Raw genomic sequence first — 17,665 nt, forward strand, 5'->3', positions numbered from 1 at the left:
ACCTCTGAGGGGCTTTAAATGCAGAGCTGCCATTAATCCCCAAAGCCTACCAGAGCTCTTGATAAGCATCAGAAGGTTTTAGCTCCTAGTTAGTACTATCATAGGCATGCCCTAGAATAGAGAAAGGAAAATGCTCAAGAGTTTATTATGGAGAACACAGCCAATGTAGAATGTGTGACAGTCACAGTTCCCTAAACCTTTAATATAATATGGGTCTGAATTCTCAAATGCCTTGCATCATAGCCCGGAACATAAGACTTTTCCAAAGGTGCATATTGCACAAGGAAACAAAGACTTAGAAAGAAGGCTACCTATGAAATTTCACTCCCTAGAAACGCCCTGCTTTGCCAGTTTTCAAGCTTTCCCTCCTGTCAACATACACAAATCTATAACCAAATCTATAACCAGAGAGTATGTACAAGTTAGGAGCACCATCCAAGAAATTTGGGCTCTTCCTGTTTTATTTTTATAATGCTGTTTATAGGCAGCCTCGTGGTGAGAATGGGGGTGACATGCTTGTTAGTATTTTTGTCAAAACTTCTATCTTCCAACTCTCAGAATTTAGTTGCCCTGCCTCCTTGATTGCAGTAGCAAGTGTTAGTTCTACTCCATCTTAGAGGAAAATAATAGTTAGACTAAGCAGTGAATTAAAATGATTAAAAGGTAATTGGTTAATAATGTAACTAACCATATTTAGGTGGTTTAACATTTTTTCTCTAGACCTTGCTCTATAATGTATATTGCTTTTAAATATGCATATCTTTTATATTTTTGCTTTGTTGATTTATTAAGAAGCTTGCTCAGATGGCATCTCCCCATAAGGATGCTAGAGAGCAGAGGCACCATTCCAATGAGGAGATGCCATCTGAGCAAGCTGATGGTGGCTTCACATGCTCTACGTCCCTCTTATATATAGAATGTATAAGTAGAAAAGCATGTTAGATAATCCATCATCTAGTTGATATATATCTTCAATTCTATCTTATAGAATCCCTAGCTTCCTTTAAAGTTTAACTCCAATGTCTCATTAAACATGGGGATTTTCCGGATAACCTAGTTATTGGTATATTCTCCTTGAAATCGCTTTGTAGATATACTCTATCCCCAGTACACACCTAGAGCTGGCCAAAAAGACCCTGGTAGTTGGATTACTTCTCCAGTTTGGTAAAAGAGGAAGCTAATGTGAGATCTGGATGGAAGTCAGAGGTTGGGTGCTTTGTTTTGTTTTCCAAGTACAGCAAGAATTTTGAGGAAATGGAAGAGATGGTGGGGTCAGTCCTCAGATGCGTGGAAAAGCAGCATGACCTCAACTAGATCTGGCAGTTCCCTTTTTCATCTCCTCAACTTCTCTTCTTTTTCTAATTTGAAAAAGAATACAATTCTCAGGCTCTTTATGGTTAGTTCAATCCTTTTCATAGGAAGATTATTTCATTTTTTGGTTTTGTATCTCCACAGTTTCCCAGAGTGTCTTGTATATAGCAAGTACTAAACAAAAATTGATCAAATTGAACTGAATTATACTAGATGACTATGAAAAGTCCAGGGGTTTAGACTAGAAAGACACCTCCCAGGCACTATTACTTAGCAGAAAGCAGCTTGCCAAGTTATACGCATAATATTTAGAAAGAAAAACAAAACCTCATGGATGTTAGCTTTATAAGCCTCAAATACATAATCAATCAATAAACAAACATTTATTAGAAATCTACAATATTCTATGTCCTGTGATTTAGAAATAAAGAAGACATGCACTCAAGGAGTTTGCACACTAATCAAGGACATAACATGCTTGCACATATCTATTTCCAAATATATATGCACATATATAGGCATGTATATAAATCTCTATATTTAATGGAAAGCAATTTGGGAGTACAGTAGGAACGCTCACACCTGTAGAACCAAGGAAAGGCTTCATGATTCTTGGAAGTATCATTGGAGTTGAAGCTCTGAAGCAAATTCATGATTGTTGTTGAGTTATTTCAGTAGGATCCAACTCTTCATGACCCTGTTTGGGGTTTTCTTGGCAAAGTATGGAGTGGTTTTCTATTTATTCCTCTAGATCATTTGACAGATGAGGAAACAGAGGCAAACAGGGGTAAGTGATTCATATGGGGTCACAAAGCTAGTAAGTGTCTGAAGCCATATTTGAACTCAGAAAGTTTTCTTGAACTCAAGCCTGGGAGTCTATCCACTTCACCATCTAGTTGCTCCAAAGCTAATGATTAGACATGTATCTAATGACTTTCTCTAGTTCACAGAAGGCTTCCCATTTTGTTCTTGTTCTTGGCATGAACAGACTTCATTTATTTCTCCAACTTGAACATGTCTCTATCTTCAGTTCTTTCAATAACTGCCATTTTGAGATTGCTTTGTAACAACAGTGATTTGGATCCTTCCTCCAAAAAGATTTCCTTAATATATTCCAGGGACATTTTTTAAGGAGAGTTTCACACTGTCAAAGCCAAGTCATGGGGACATTGACCTAATATGCCTGAGGGAGGGAAAAAGTTTGGCCTCTGAAAATGGAAACTCTGGGGTAAGAGATTTCCCTTGAGACTCAGACTTCATTGTGCATGAGGCTGAAGATGTACTATGTCCATGTGGGTGAAGAAAAGGAGCAATTATATTAAGGTGTCTATATAGGTCAATGTAGATTTCTCTCCTTTTTTAAAAAAAGGAGGGTCATATTTTAATTCAGTGTGATTTTAATAATTTTTGAATCTCTTGGGGAAAAATCTAGGATTTTTTTTAAAAACACTTCTGTGGTTTTTAATGTTATAACTCTAAGAAATGAAGAAGTTGCTTGTTTCTTTTTTTACCTCCCCTCACACACAAAAAAAGAAAAAACAAAGTGAAATAGAAAGAGGATTAACATGAACTCAGTTTACTATTGAAACTTATTTCTATAGGGTTTCTATCCTAAAGCAAAGGAAGCAACCTATTAGGAAGAAGATACAATCATTCAAAAAATATTGAATAGCATATATTCTCTGCAAGGTACCTTACAAGGAATACAATGATTCAAAATTACTTCCATTGCCCTCCAGAGTTTATATTCTATTTAGGGGATTAATACATCCATAGATAATGATAATTCAGTGTAATTTGATAATTACAAATTTCATTTGGAGCATGTGGATTTGAGATAGAAAATGTGAATTTCCAAAGGGCAGAGATCCAAACTGCAGTATCATGTACATAGTTTGAAACATGAAACTTAAGAAAAAGACTAAACCTGGAGATGAAAGGAGGAATAGAGACTGGACTTGTGATTGAATTGTTTGTTACAGGGAATTCTCCAGCAAGATTATACTCTCTACCAATTTAGGTTAGCATCTTCCCTGAAAAAGAACTATTAAGAGTTGCCTACAGCAGAGGTGTCAGACATGACCCAAAAGCACTCCTGAATCAGCCTAAGATGAAATTGGGAAATATTTTTAAATAAATAAACATATAATAAGACAAAGATAATATTAATATGTGGTTTTCTGAGTCAATATGCACCAACAGTTAACCTTACTTTTAGTTTAGTGAAAAGTTTTTTTTTTAATTTTGTTTATTTATTGAATATTTTAAATTATTATTTATTAAATAAAATATATTTATTTATATTTTGCCCAGAGTCACATGGCCAGAACATAGCCAAAGTGAGACTTGAACTCCGTTCTTTATGACTTTGAGTGTAGCTATGTTTACCATGTTAAAATGATTCATTAAGAAATGAAATAAAGATAACTATAATCATCATTGTAATTGGATCTTCTTATGATAGCCTCTGCTTGTGCCGATGGCATATTTCCCTTGTGTTATCTATATCCTAAGTTACCAAAAAGATAGGGACTACAGAGATGGATAGCATGAATTCATGAGATTACAGAGGGAGCCGGTCTCCCAGTATCCACTAAAAAGATAACAAATTGTCTTACATCTTCCTTTTTTGTTGTTGTTCTTTACATTGCAAATGTGAAATAAAATGAAAATTTCCATATGTATAATAGATCAGGGAAAAGAGGATTGTACATTAAACTACCAATCTTTATTTTTCGCATTTTGCTTTTCTTTTCAAAAATATAATAAACCTATATTATGAATTTTACAATTTTAAATGTGATTTAAAAGTTGTTTTGCTTGTCAAACATATTTCCCTCTAAATTTCCTTCTGTCCCTTCTGTACATTAAAAAAAATCCTTCAATGTATGACCAAACAAGAGATGAAGAAGATAATGGGAAGTAAAATAGATTATTTTGATTTTGTTTATTTTTGCATAAAACCAATGTAGACAAAATGAGAAGAAAGAAAGAAATTAGGAAGGCTTTTTTTTTAACAACAAATTTATCTAATAAAGGTGTGACTTCTTAAATCTATTGGGAACTGATTCAAATTTATAAAAATAAGAACTATTCTGCATTGATAAATGGTCATAAGATATGTTTGGCTCAGTTTGGTCATCTTAAAAATGAGCCTGAAAAGGAAATGGAAAACCACTTCAGTATCTTTGCCAAGAAAACCCCAAAAAAGGATCACAAAAAGATGGACACAACTAAAAACAACTAAACTGCAACCAACCACCTATAAGAGTTATATAATAGCTCCATATGTATGTATATGTATATTATATAAATGCTAGCAGTTATTATTGTTAGTATTCCCATATGGGAGTGAGTTATCCTTTCAGGTCATATGAAACTGGGAAACAGATTAGGTAACAGGGATTAAGTCTGACTTTTGATGGAAATTTTTAAATTCCTTAGGTGACATGGAAACTGGGACTAGGTTAGCTATAAAGGGAAGGGAAACGGAGAGATATAGAGTGACCTGAATATGCTCAGTTTTTAGTGATTAAATTTTCCAAGCCTGAAACCCAGGAACCACACCTGCATGCACCATGGGAATAAGCTAGAGCAGCTCAAGCTTAAAGTTTGATTTATGTAGATATAGCAGAATGAGTCACCCACCCACCCTTAGTTTCCATATAAAAAGTAAATCTTTCTATAAATGGACCATATACCCTTTACATAAAACCAACAATAATAACAACTCATTTATAAAGCCCTTCTTACAAGGGTGCCCATCCACCCAACTCTCACTTGAAAGCCCCAAGAAACTGTAGCATTCACAGGCATCACATTCCAGTAAAGCCATATTGGCTGATGGGGCTAAACCATCATCTTAAACTAGTGATTCCCAAAGTGGGCACTACCACCCCCTGGTGGGTGCTGCAGCAATCCAGGGAAGCGGTGATGGCCACAGGTGCATTTATCTTTCTTATTAATTGCTATTAAAATTTTTAATTAATTTCCAGGGGGCTAAGTAATATTTTTTCTGCAAAGGGGATGGTAAGCCAAAAAAGTTTGGGAACCACTATCTTAAATCCATCCTTGAGTTGGAGGATGTCTACTACAAACATGTGAAGACATCGATTGTTGGAAAAGAAGGACGAGAACAATTTGTTCCCATGGCCATGAAGGCTGGAGAAGCAAACACTGTGGAGTACTTAGAGCTTGGTCAGACATGGAAGGCACCAAGGTCATCCAATGCATACTGGACCACTGCCAGACATCCTGACTTTTGTCTTGCCACTGGACGTTAATAATACTAGAAGAGAGAGAAAGGTTGATGACTTTATATAATTCTCTCACTTAAATCCAATTCACAAGGAAGTCAAGACATCACCCTGAAATGTTGTGGTCCTCAAAATGAAGGACAAACAACATTTCCAGGGAAAAGTGATAAGGGTGGCAACAGAGTTCAAGATGTGGACAGAAGCCAAAGAAGGTGGATTATGAGGTGCTCTCCTCTAGCCTGTGTACCCTTTTTCTAAAGTCACTTATCTTAATTATTCACATTTGGCAGATATTTATCCATTGTTTCCTTTGTATAAAGCAGTTGGATTCTAATGCTTGCAATATCATTGGAGAGCCAAGACTTTAGACCCAGGAAGAGGACACTATTTAAACTCAATTATTTTCTCATAAAAGTGAAATATCAAAAATTAAAATGTGTTCTTCACTCCCTAGGGAAGTATTATGTTAAAGGCACAGAAGGGAAATGGAAAAACTACAAGGTAGTAGGTGGGGATAATGATTTAAGAGAAACGTTTCTTGATACTACATTTAATAAATGCAAACATAGTTCATGTTTGAAAATTTTGCTTCCATGTCTCAGAAACATTTACCTTGATAGCTCAATCCCTCCAATGTGACCAACATAGGGTCACGATGTTCTGTTGTCATGGACAGGCATGCCTGACATGTATGTTACAGGATAACTAGTAATACTACATCTTTGCTTTTTAAAGCAAATTATATTATATTAATAATAATAATATTACATTAATGCAGCTATTGTTGTTGTTTTATTAGGAGTGGTAGTGTCCAAAGAGAGGTAAAGAAAATAAGGATCCCTCTGCACTATTGAGAACTGTGAAATCATTTTTCACACTTTTTCTTGAGTGTCTAAGAATTATCTAAGTCAGGAGAAAGGGAAGAGGTAAAGTTGGGCAGACTGTTGATTGCCTTCATTGAGCAAGTCGAATGAATATTCTCCAAATGTCCATCCTCTGAGAAGATGACTAGAGAGCAGCTTGCACTCCCTTGGCAGCTGCCAGCAATTTTTTTTTAGTGCTCAAGAAGCAAATGAGACGAAAGATGGTGCCTTGGCTCTCTGAAAATAAAAACTCAGTGTTCAGCAGTTGTGAGGCAGCATGTTATTGCATAATCCTAAAAGAAAATTTTGTTCTTCCTTTTTCTGACAGAGCAAGCTAGAGTTGCTGACGTATACAAAAACCATTGGTGGTTCTCATTCATCACCACCACCATCATCACCATCTTGCATTTCCACAGCTCCTTCCTTAAGAGGAGCTCCAAGCAGTTTTAAAAACATTACCTCATTTGTTTTTACAATTTTCCTGCAAGGCAAATAGAAGATTGAAAAAAAATAGTCATGCCGTTACTGAAAGACAATGGCTTTATTTTTACTTTCCTCTTGCCCTGGACTAGATGGCCTCTCAGAAATCTTTTCCACTTTTAAATTGAGGATTCTAACATGGAAATAGGTTTTGAACAATGATACATGTATAACCCAGTGGAATTGCTTGTCAGCTCCCAGAGGGGAGAGGGAAGAGCAGGGGGAAATCATGAATCATTTAACCACAGAAAAATATTCTAAATACATTTTTAAAAAATTTTAATAAAAAATAAATTGAGGATTCTATGATCTGCCCCACCACCACCTTTCCACTCACCAGTGACTAGGCTAGGAATGGTCAGTCAGCAAATAAGTGTTTTTAAAGTATTTACTATGTGCTAAGCACTGTGCTAAAAATTGGTGATACAAAAAAAGGGGATGGCAGTAGGGGCTAGCAAAAACAATCCCTGCTCTCCAGGAGCTCACATTCCTAAGGCAATACAATTTGGTTTCTGGAAATGGTCTGTGTTCTATAAATCAGCCCACTATCTCTGGATTCACCCAACCAAAACTCCCTTCCATAACCACCACCCCACAAAAGGTGTTTTATTCCTTATTAGAATCTTAGATCCTTGAGGGCTGGGACTATCTCATTTTCTGGTTTTATATCCAGCAGACTTAGCACAGAAACTGGTAAATGTTAATAAATGCCTTTAAAATTTTATTCATTTATTTATAAAGAATATCTCCTGTGACATATGGATGTTACAATCTACATCAAGTGGGTGGACGGAGTCTTCAATCTAACAAAGGACAGAAGGAATTTTTGACCTCACCTTTTGTCTGGGGACTAGGATAGAAAGAAAGTTCTGGAGCATCTGCTTTGAGACTAAGGTTCAGATCTTTGCATACCAGGATAGTCCCTGTTTTCATGAAGCTGACAATCTCAGTGAATATGTGAAGGCAACAGGCTGTGAGTAGGAACAGAATTCAGGGGACATCTAAGTTTTAATTCTGCCTCAGATAACTTTATAAACACAATAACCTTGGTCAAATTATTTGCCTTGCAAAGTCTCAGTTTTCTCATCCGAAAAAATGGGAATCAACTATATTTTTTACTCTTAACCTCACGGTCAAAATCATTAAAAAAGAATAAAACCCTTACCTTCCATCTTAGAATCAATACTGTGTATTGGTTCCAAGGCAGAAGAGTGGCAAGGGGAATAGGGGTTAAGTGACTTGCCCAGGGTCACATAGCTAGGAATTGTTTGAGTCAAGATTTGAACCTAGGATCATATCTCTAGGCTTGACTTTCAGGCCGCTGAGCCTCTTAGTTGCCCTCCCAAAATATTTCTTAGGCAATGATTATGTGCCAGGCACCATGATGAGCACTTGGAATTTTGTTTTTAAAAAGGTAAACACAGAATTTACTCTGGTCTGAAATGCACTCCTTCCTGCCTTTTACTTCTTTGAAACCATAGTACCTGTCAAAGTTTCACTCAAGTACAATATTTATTAAATCACTCTTGATTGCCAAATTACTAGGGCCTTCTCCTTCTCTAAATGCTCTTTGATTACGTACCTTTTGTGAGTACTAATAGTATACATTGTCTTTTTGAATAGAATGTAAACTCCTTGAGGGCAAGAGCTTTTATTTTTGTCTGTGTGTCCCCAGAGACTACTATAAAGCTGCAACGAATAATTGGTAATGAACTGAAGTCCTTTGTGCCTCAGATTCCCTATCTGTCAAATATGAACAAAAATGCCTTCTTTTACAGCCTCATAGAGCTATTCTGAGCACAAAATGAAAATGAAAAATGCTCTGAAAACATATAAGCACTTCAAATGCATGTTATTTCTTAAAATCCCCAGAATGTTTTCAGCCATCTCTGGATAATGGCTCCATCTATGCTATAAAGAATTTTTCCTTCTTCATAGGAACATTTTGATGGCATCTATGGTTGTTCCTCTGGCTTGTAGACATTGTTTTGGAAGGAAAGTGCAATTTGTCTGCCTGACTTCAATAATGCTTACACAAAAGTCACAGCCAGAACCCAAAGGATCTGGACCACAACACCCATCCCTATCACTCTAATGAGAGAATGTCAGTAGCTGTGCTACACCAGGCCCCCAGACAGCATCTCTCAAAATTAAAGAAATTCAGCCTCTCCTAATGAAACTCTGGAAAATCCATCTGAACCAAGTGAGAGTTCGTGGAAGTCAGTGTAATCCATCACCACTCGGGGAACCACAATTCTCAGTTCACATCCTGCTGATGGCAGCAGCATTGCTGGATACAGAAGATGCTAAGATATAATTATTTTAGAAGTTTAAAAGGAGGAAACGAGCAAAGAATAGTGGAGAGGGAGCCAACCTTGGACTTGAGTTTAAGTCCTCCCTCTGACATATGATGGCTGTGTGACTCTGGGCAAGTCACTGAGTCTCCCTCTCAGTGATCTAGGCTATAAATTTAAGAGAAGTTACCAACTTGCTTTGGTAAGATGTTTCCTCACTGATACCAGTGAAATTCCAAGTTCAGTCCTTTATCCTTTATCAACAAAAAAATAATGTCCCACCATTGCATATGCATTCCTCAGTATCTTCTTTAGATTCTGAGTTCTCAAAGGCTATGGCATTGGTTCAGAAGCTATGGCAGACCCAACCCAGCAGGAGAGGCTTCAGTGACTATTTTGGCATTCAACAAAGTCAGATTTCAGAGAACCAGTCTAGCAAAATGTGAAGAGATTCAGCACCATTGGGCTGTCCACTTGGTAATGAACTCTTTGGCCATGACCACCCATAAAACAAGGCAAACAAAGATAAATATAAGCTTCACCTTTGGATGGAATAGCCACATTCATGGGACCATTGGTTCACGGATGCATTGGGCAAGACTTTCTCGCACTTTTCCACATTAAACATTACAAGAAAAGAAATCAATCAATAAACATTAAATGCCTACTGTGTGATAGATCTAAATTAAATTAAAATGTCACATGTTGCAGGAATGGAGACCCCCTACCCCCAATTATTTACCAACAGTACATCTTACTGTCATTAGTCTTCTCTGATTCTTTGTGACTATATTTGGGGTTTTCTTGGNAGGAGGGAGGGAGGGAGGAAGGAAGGAAGGAAGGAAGGAAGGAAAGAAGGAAGGAAAGAAGGAAAGAAGGAGGGAGGGAGGAAAGGAAGAAAGGAAGGAAAGAAAGAAGGAAGGAAGGAGGGAGGGAGGAAAGAAAGAAAGGGAGGAAGGGTGGAAAGAGAGGGAGGGAAGGAATGAGGAAGGATGATTGCTAAATTCAGTCCAGTGTCCTCTCAACCCTTATATACATGATTCTATTGGTTATACAAGTTGAATTTGTTTATTTCCTTTATAAGATTTTATAGTTTTTATCCTGTATGTTGTTCCATCTGCTCCATTACATTACAAATTCCTCAAAAGCAAGGATAATGTCTTCTTCTCACCTCTCTGGATGGAGGGCTGCTCAGTAATGTAATATTTATTTTGCCATTTATGATTCCATAAAGAATCCATGGCCATAGTTTGGCTTAGGGAAAAGAAAACACAATAAGTTTATTGCCATTGTTCAAAATTTGCTCTCTTCCAGACCCTGTTCCCTACCAGCAGTCTCCTGCCTAGCTGTCTAACATAGCTAATCCAAATAGCATGAGTTTTCATAAAATAATCTGGCTTCATTTGGGCCCTGAATGACTCTAGAAATCTTTCTGGCTTAAGCAACCACATTTTAGGAGGCTGCATGGAACAGATTTATTTTTCTTTCAACCCCTGAAGCCAGCATGAGACATGGGAGAGGATGATAGAGAGAAATAAAAATGAGTTTCAGTGAAAAATCCACAACAGTATTAGCTATATAATCCTTAAGACATTGTGATGAATGCCATGGGCAACCTCTGACCTCAAAATGACTTTGTGATGAAGCCATTTTATATAATAGACTGACTGAAGGCAACAGTTTAAAGATTTAAATATATTTGAATTTATTATTCAGGAAAATTCACCATAGGTCAATTCCCAATCTGAAGCATTCCCCATCCTGGAATTATGTATACATCCATCCCTCAAAATGGATCCAAAAATTTACAATTAGTTATACTACATACCATGGGTAACATACACCCCTTAAAAGGCAGCAGCTGTACCCTTAATCCCTTAAATGTGAAGGGAAAGCATTCTTTACATATAAACAAAATCCTCCTATACCATGAAGAATCTCCAAATTTAAAAAAAAATTTAAATAACACGCACTGTAGGAATGAAGTTCTGATTCTGCATGGCTGTATCTTAGCATAAATCATGAAATTTCTCAATGAAAGCTAATTTTAGACTGATCAATTCATCTTGAACCGAATCAGCACTCCCGATGGGAATCCATGCATGAAAAGCTATACGTGCAATTTCTATGAGCATAAATAATGGATCAATACTAAGAGAATATGAGCTCTAGATATGATGAGCATAGAATGACATGGGCTGCTAATCCAGACCACATCTACACAAACATCTTATTGCACTGAGCATTTTTGACCCACTGGCTATTGAGGGTTATCCTAAGAGCATCTGATGCTGTGTACTTGGAACATTTGAAATCTAACTACCAATCTACTCTAAAAGCCTAAATAAAAATCCCAATGTGGGCAATGATTGGGTTACTGATCAAGAGCTAGGGAATACTTTTAAATGGCATCTAATGCAACTTGCTCTTTAGAGATGAGAAACTGTGACCCAAATTGGAAAATTAAGTGACTTGCCCCAGGTTACACAGATGGTTTGTTGGCAAAAAATGCAAAATTTGAACCTATACCCTAAGTCTAGCACTTTTTCCAATGCACCACATTATCTCTGTTTTATCTTGATATATAACTCAGTAGATTATGCTAACTGTATATGAGATCTTATATATGTACCATTAAACTGGGATGACATTAAAATGAAATTCTTTCATTTCCTTGCACAACCAGAAAAGTTGTCTATGCACCATCTCCGTGGTGTTTTTGTTTATACCTTTTTATATAGTCCACATCCATGCCATAACATAAATTGTTTTGCCCAAGGCCAATCTCTCCTCAATATCAATATGACATCAGCATTGAATTTTGGATATATTCCTTTAAATGTTTGCACTTCAAAACTTAAAATCTACTTCTCTAGTCTAAATTCCTGGCACTCTTGACAACCAATTCTGGTTACATTTCCATTTTATGAGAGTACAAGAAAATAGGTTAAGATCTAGGTATTTCCCAGGTGCACCTAAGTCTACAAGCTTCTAATTACCAGTAAATCCATCTATCTGTGTTGGTAGGGAAAACCAAAGCAGTGGCTATTTGAATGACTTCTGTGATTCCATCTATAGTTGCTTTGGAATTCTAGAGCCAATACAACTACTACAATACAGCCTTTGCTCGTGTTTCTGTCTAGTCACTGGGCTCAGACTTTGCATTGTGGATAAATCTGATTCTATTGGATGGATAGAGGGATGGGTGGGTGTTGATGCAAAGGGACTTTCTTTTCACTTTATTTTAGCTTCAACTAGTTTTCTTATGCCAGGATGGACTTGAATTGTAGCATTACACATGTATGTAGCACTATTAAAAGGAGGTTCTCTCTATATTAGGAATTTATCTACTCTAAGTAGGCTCCATTTTATTTAAACGATTCATCAAAATGTTCCAAACCTACTGGATTTAAGTCAGATTTACAATATACACTTACAGGAACTAAATAACTTACTCTCTTCTTCCAGTTAAAGGCACCAACTTGAAAATTATGAACTGTAGCAAATTTCCCAGTAAATTGGAGATAATAGTGGAGGCATTAATCTTTGGTCCACATATCCAGAGAGGTCAAGGAAAATGAGGGCTTTTTTCCCCCTTTCCTTCCTTTTAAATGCATCCTCCACAAATATCTCCTAGAACTTTGTGTGACAAAAATCTATTCTGGAGCTTTCTAGTTTTAAGGCATCAACAGTTTTTTGTTTTTTTTTAAAGCAAGGCTATAACTTATGTTTGCTTAGAAAAATAAAGCACATCCCTGGTAACTCTCTTTATTAGAGCTTTTGGAAGAATTATTCCAAACACTCTGGCTTCAGGGAAACTGTTCTCATCATCTTTCTTCCCACGTGGAACTAGCTGAAAGATATTCATGAAAGATTCACTAGGGCCAATTTTCTATGAGTAAAAACAACAGCAACATCAATATTTCAGTGTCTGGAAAACATGGCCATTCTCTTGCCTTGAAAAGATTGTTAGAAATCATTGCATTTTAATGAATTCAAAATAACACAAGAGATTCTGGAGGCTATTCAGCTTATGAAAATGCATGGATAAATCAGATTTTTCATAACTTATATTTGAGGCAAATAGATCTGATACCATTCCTCCACAGACCAGAAGTAGTGTGGGGTTGAATATGTCTGGTGATCTTTTCATCATAGTCCTTGTAGACTGCTCGTTTCCCAGGCAGTTTCAGCTGTCACAGTTGCTTAGAGTTTACTGAGCTGTTTTTAGTTACTCATTCAAATATTCATAAGAACCTAGGACTGCAGTTTGCTGTCTGGTAACAACTTCATTTTCTGCTCCCTCTAAGCTTGTCCTTGTGGGCTGCTTCTTTTAGACCCAATTGGGCTTTTCCCTGTCACATGACCTTTCAAGGATAATGGAGTTTCTTTGGGAGTAGGCGAAAGAAACATGTTCCCCCTTTTATCTTTGCTTGGCTAGACGATGAAAATAATTGCAAAGGACAGTTATGGATTATCAAAGAGACAAGTGAAATAATCAAACCTATATCAAGCACTGGTTTGTGCTACCCAGGAAAGCATATCCCTTAATTATTTACCTTTGGGGACTGCTTACACCTCAGGAAATGTGAAAATGGCCACATATCAGTGCAAATATTTACTTAACAATATTGCGCATGAAAACAGTAATCAAAATACTTGTAACTTCATGTAATGTTCTTGGAAGAAACCAATGGTTAGTCGCATTTCATATCTTGGAGGGGGAAAGAATCACGAAGGTACTAAGTTGTTATTTTAGCAAATCTTTGATTAATATCTCTAGGTAGAATAATTACACTTCAGAGTCAGAAACAACCTGCAACCATTTACAATTGTTCCCATCAAGCCTTAAACTTGATAAATGGGAAACACTACCCCAATAAGTACAAATATAATATGAAGAGTACAGTTCTTTAATTAAACCATGACATCAACTGAGCACTGTAATTTTATCCTTTGTTAGTGCAGAACAGATGTCAATCAATGTACATTTCTAAAATAACTTAATCCTTAACCATGAAAAAATCTGGAACTATTTTCTTCTTTAAGTATATTAGAATTAACAATTATCTTTTGGCAAAAAGAGTCCATATCCAGCAAACTGCAATTTCCATTAAATGATTCTTTTTTTTTAAAAAAATGTATGCTCTTTTTCATTGATCTTGTAGATCATTTTCTGATAATAGTTGCTTTATATGAATTCCTACGTCCATGATTTTTGTGTAATTCCCTTGTCTGGAATTCACTCCCTCCTCATGCAGCCAGCTCTCAGACTCCCTAACTCCCTTCAATGTATTATGGCATACACATATACATTTCACATAAGACCTTTTCTGATTTCTCTCAACACTATTTTGTTAACATTTCTCCCTTTTGAAAGTACTTCACATTGATGCATCTTATCAGGGGAGTCATTTGATCTGAAAGGGGGTCATATAGGGCAACACCCCTGATTTGGGGGGCTGGGGCACTTTCTGGCCCCTTTCCAGTGAATCCCCTGCCCAAATCATTTCTGTGAGATGCCAAGGCACAGGTTCACCTCCAAAGAAAATACCCAAGGTCAGCAGATGCACAGGATAACCTTAATTGCCTTATTTTATATTTGAATATAAGTATAAAAATACACTTTGTGTTTCTTACTTATATATATACTATAGCCTTTCCCCCTTGGGGTAGAATTTAAGCTCTTTATGGTCAGGGACTTGCTTTTGTCATAGTCTTCCTAGAACTTAATATAATGATTGCAAACAGTAGATATTGAATGAATTTTTGTTCATTTTAATTGAATTGAGAAGAGGTTACCAGAGCAGCTTTCAATGTTCCTGAAGTCTTTTGTGTTATCAAAAGACTCTGACCAGGTAAACCCTTCACTGTTTCACTCAGACTGGGAGAACAATCCTGATTGAGGTAAAGCTAAAAGAATGTGAGATAAAACCCTGGAAAAAAATCTCTTAATCTCATTTGTTTGTATTATAGCTGCAGTCACTATCGCAACTTCAGTTAAGAGACTGTCAGCATTTATACCAACAGCTATATTTCAGCAAAGTGACTCTGAAAAATGGAATCTTTCATACAGTAAACTCCACATGTTGTGGAGTTCTTTATGGTTGAAGAGAGAGGGGCAGATGTTGTGAATGCACAATGAAATAAACAATTGTTTAAATAATTCCTGGCAGACAGAGAAACATGATATCAATCCCAAATGAGGTGCAGACATTTTCATGTATCTAATGCAATGTCTTATACTTTGTACACAGATTTTTTTTTCCTCTCCCTTCACATTTCTTCCAGCCTCATAAAAAAGATAGTGAATGGAAATGTAAATATTCACCCTTTTCTGTTAATCTTCCTAAGGACCCAGTGGGTGGAGGATCCCTCCAGAGTAGAAATTTAAAGCTCAAGCCGATTTATAAAGGAGTCATGTATTAGCGATGCTCTGTACCTTAACAGAGGTGTGGAAAATTAATATTCAGTGTGCAACCAAGTTTCCTGACAGAATACAATTCCTCAAGCATTTATTAAGTGCTTACTATGTACCAGATCCAAAAACTACCTCATGAACAAATGAACTTGGATGCCTAAATACATGGTATATAATACAGATCAACTATGTGAAGTAGGTGGATTCCGGACCTACTTTTCAAGAGGGTACCATTCACGTGCAGCCAAGATCAATGCCAAATAGAAGGAAAAGATGCTGTAAGACTAACAAGTGCTTCAAATCTGTTTCATCATTGATGGGATGTTTTTCCCTATCCATGTCATTAAAGGGAATAGTTGTTGCTATAGAAAAATCAATCAGTCAAGTCAAGAAACATTTATTAAGTTAGCACCAGGTGCTATGCTACTCACCATTCAGACATCCTTTGAAAAAAACACCATCACTAAATGTAAGGAAAGAAAGGGGTGGGCTTTATGGCAATCCATGTGTTAGACTGACTTTTTCTGATTTTTGCAGATGATGTCCTCTAAAAAAATACTGTTTACTGTCTTATTTAATCATTTATATTTTCATGATTATCCTGATGGTAAGATAGTAAGTAGACAGTAAGTGGGATAGCTAGGTTGTATAGTGGATAGAATGACAGCCTGAGAGTCATGAAGTCTCTTCTCAGATACTTACTGGCTGTGTGATCCTAGGTAAGTCATTTAACCCTCTTTGCCTCAATTTCCTTATTTTTAAAATTAGATGGAGAAATAAATGGCAAAGCACTCCAGTATCTTCGCCAAGAAAACCCCTAATGGGGTCATGAAAAGTTGGACATGACTGACAATAACTGAGCAACAACAGCCAATAAGTAATTGTTTGGGAATATGAGCAGAATAGCTAAAAACTTTTCATTCCATCAGAAGGCTTTCTGATTGGTAGTCAAAGATGCAGGGACTGACTCTGTGGAGGAAAATGAGCTAGTTCCTTCGTAACCAGGTAGACAAATTCACTACTTAGCAATGGAAATGTTCTGGAACCAGAAATTCTATTATTATTTGGGAGTTTTGAAAAGTTAGACATGGATGAACCTAGAGAGGACTGAAGTTAGATAAATAATACAGCACTTGGGCTCCATTTGGGGACCCCAGACACTCTTAGGGTCAAAAACAACTCAAAACCATAGTTCATGAAACCTCACTAATGAGTTAACTTGTACCATCCAGTCAAAGGACTTATTCAAAAGAAAATATATCCATTGACATGATAAATGACAAAAAATGATTCCTACCATCCACACAAAGATTTGTTTCCATGAGTTGCTACACTTCCTGGAGAAAAATATAAATGTAGAGAGCAATTGTGATCCCGTAACCAGGGACCATACATGGCTTGCACAAATCTCTACCATTACCAAGTCACCAATATTCTCTGGTGATGTCATCACATTGCTCTCTTCTAGGAGTTGCATCATCTTCGCTCCCCAGTATGTCATCTCTGATGGCATCTAGTCTATCTTGATGGTTGCTGATTTACTCTCTCTTCCATTTCCTGGACTTTAGTTTTTTTTTTTTCAGGCTGTTCTTTGCTACTATCTCCTGGAATGTTAACAGTTAGCCACCCTCTCCCTAGCAAAAGAAAATTAAGGATTTTTTTGGTGAATAGCCAAGGGCTAAGAGCCACCACACTCAACCAGAAAGCAAACAAAAATGAGCTGAATATCACAGGCTTAAACTGTCTATTCTTTTAATCATTTCTTTATCAAGACCACTTGAAGTCCGTAGCCTAAGCCAACTATCTGATCTGCAGCTAGAAAATTCTCTTTAAATCCTGTTGGAATACAATTATTATTAACAATTAGAGTTAGCATTTACATAGCGCTTCAATGTTTGCAACAAGGTTTACATCCACTAAACTCATTAGACCTTCACAAACCACCCAGTAAGGAAGCTGTTAATATCATCTCCATTTTAGAAATGAAGAAACTCAGACAGATGGAGATAGAGTGTCTTGCTTAGTGTCACCCAGCTACTT

This window comes from Gracilinanus agilis, chromosome 3, assembly GCF_016433145.1.
Source record: "Gracilinanus agilis isolate LMUSP501 chromosome 3, AgileGrace, whole genome shotgun sequence".
In the NCBI taxonomy this organism is placed as follows: domain Eukaryota; kingdom Metazoa; phylum Chordata; class Mammalia; order Didelphimorphia; family Didelphidae; genus Gracilinanus; species Gracilinanus agilis.